The sequence below is a fragment of the Tetranychus urticae genome, chromosome 3, assembly GCF_039701765.1.
Source record: "Tetranychus urticae isolate SD_2017Ah chromosome 3, NJAU_TeUrti_SD_1.0, whole genome shotgun sequence".
Lineage (NCBI taxonomy): Eukaryota > Metazoa > Arthropoda > Arachnida > Trombidiformes > Tetranychidae > Tetranychus > Tetranychus urticae.
Window position 1 is genome coordinate 13,758,987 of NC_142960.1, and position 2,582 is coordinate 13,761,568.

At 31.8% G+C, this 2,582-nt stretch overlaps 1 long non-coding RNA gene across 3 annotated transcripts; it reads left to right on the top strand.

Annotated features, from left to right (window-relative positions):
- Window positions 1-420: 420 nt before the first annotated feature.
- On the top strand, window positions 421-2,261 carry LOC112539063 (uncharacterized). 3 transcript variants are annotated; one of them, XR_016200306.1, is made up of 3 exons: window positions 438-766; window positions 872-894; window positions 950-2,261. It is a non-coding gene; the product is annotated as an uncharacterized LOC112539063 (long non-coding RNA). The 3 variants fall into 3 exon arrangements; XR_003082634.2 differs by having other exon boundaries at window positions 501-766; window positions 1,062-2,261; XR_003082632.2 differs by having other exon boundaries at window positions 421-894.
- Window positions 2,262-2,582: the final 321 nt, after the last annotated feature.

Genomic DNA, 2,582 nt, shown 5'->3' on the forward strand with positions numbered 1-2,582 from the left:
AGGCATTGAAAGCAGAAACTAGATAAACAAATTCTGGGATTACTCGGTTGAGAAACAGTTCATTACTATGATTGATCTACACGATCTGAGAAATTGTGACTAATTCTAGCTAGAAGATTCCAAAACTATGTCTATCTATTAATAGTTTCAGAAAACTCATCGAAATAATATTCCAAAACTGAAATTTTTACTTCTCCGAAAAAAATGTAATTTTCACCTCAAAGCCACGGTTCTGTAAGTTTTGCCTCTAGTCTTGCCTCTTACTCAATGCTTTACAATTGAGTTTAACCTTGATTCTGGTTATTGTGACTAATCACACTGAATGTCTTGAGGACTTGAGTGAAGGAATAAAGGAAGACGATGATGATCATCATGTTGGTTCTGAAGATTTTATTGATTTTATAGAGATTCAAGGACTAATTGTGTAATCTCTGGTTCTCTATGAAAGGTTCAAAAGGGAATTTGATTTTCCCTCTCTTATCAGCTTTAATTATTGTCCAATGATGTGCACAGGCTTACAACATCGGTTAACAGGTTGATGACTCGCAATTAGCTTTCATTAACCGAAATAATCGCATCTTTACATATTAATTTTGATCGATTATAAGGTTTATGATCGATCCCAAGCGAAAAATCATCTCGTCTTTTATTACTTTCATCTCTACACTTGACTTTGTGTAATCAACATTTATCTCTTTATTATTTCCTAATACATTGGACATCCTAGTGTGACTTAACTATGGGTGGAGCAAACTCAATCAACAAGGTAAGAATCATTTATTTCAGGGATTAATTAGGTAAGTCATGAAACGAGAAGTGATTATAATTAATGTACCCAATATGACCTTTCTTCAATCAAATTGAACACAAGAAACCTTTAAAACAAAAACAAAGGTAAGACATTTGATAACCTTTTTTCCAGCAAAATGCTAAATAAATTTTCATCAAGTTTATTACCTTTTATATCCTTTTTTCATTTTCCTTGCCATTTCTTTCCTCCATTATCATGTTTTCACCATTTTGCCATGATATGCCATTCGACTACAAAACATTGGGTGAAGTGAAATCATTCAACTCACAATTTAATATTTTTGTAATATTTGATTATCTGTGTTATGATGCAACAAAAGCTAAACATTCTGGTATTCACTGATAACATCTGATTCTTCTGGTAACATCACCGGTTTCTCCCCTGATCTGAGCTTCTATTTCTCAACAACACCTTGCAACATCCATCACTCTTCATTCATTTCAACATCCTGTGCTTTAAGAACCATATTTTTTTTCATTCCTTTTCTTTTGCTTTCTACTTTTCCTTTTTTTTACTCTTTTTTACTCCTTTTTATCACCTTTTCCTTTGATGGTTATTTTATTTTTATATCACAAACTCACCTACACCTTAACAAATTACCTCTATTAGCAATCCTTTTACCAATAAACAAATCATTTTTTACTTGATGAGCTTACACTTTCCCGATCTTCCGACACTTTCTCTAATATCTTCATTTATCTTCCCTTCTTCATCTGCTTACTCCACTTGACTCGGGTCATTGAATTTGATCACAAGTTTTGCTTCATATTCATTGATTTTCCAGCATATTATCATGCCTGCTCTGTTAACTTTCAACATATCGGGTTAATCCTGGGCTCTTTATTTTTCCCAACTGTATGCATTAGATTGATAATGTAGCTGATGATTAATCGAAAATCTTTCCATGTATTACCAAACATGACATTGAACGGAAAAAGGACATCAATTTGTTGAATGTAAAGACTCTGTTAACTATGTAATGCTAAATGTGACGAAACATATCTTCCATCAACAATTTAATGATTTCAGATTAATGATATTTTAAGTAATCACGTAATCAAGTCTGGTCGAAGGAAAAAAATTGCAACTTTTGTCGCTTCAAAGTAATAGTTGACAATTTACAAAACTTGTCAACCTTTTTACACTTTTTTCATTGCATTTATCTTATTTTTATATTTTTTGGATACTTTGCAATTCAAATCAGATTTTGGACATTTCCACCGATTCATCTTGTTTCAAGTTTTTTATCGCTTCTATTTTGCTTACACAATTGATATTTTCGTCATTATTTGCTTTCTTTTTTATCAAAATGTCAACTCAATCCTGTTTATTTTGTATCTTTTGTGTACTTCAGGATGACACAAAAAATGGAAAAATTATAATAAGAATCGATAAATCAATATTGCGGGCAATAAAAGTTAAGTGGCCCTAGAAAAGGATTCAAAATGTATTGGAATTTTTAAGGTCAATTTTTTGCTGTTCTTCTGCTTCTCACTTCGAACAATAAAGGCCAAGAGGAAAGCTCAATTGATACAGTGATTCCACTTGGGCTGAACCAGTTTTCTAAATAGGAGACAATGGTTTCCAATAAGCAAGAAATGTTACTTTTAACACCTCTATGCTAATAGGACCAACTCCAAATAGCAAGCAATGGTTTCTAAAAAGGAGAAAATGCTTTCTAAATCGAAGCAAATGTTTTTCGCTAATTTTCAATAATTTCACCGTTTTTTGTATCTTATCAAGATACCAAGAACTTTATTAATATTCAAAC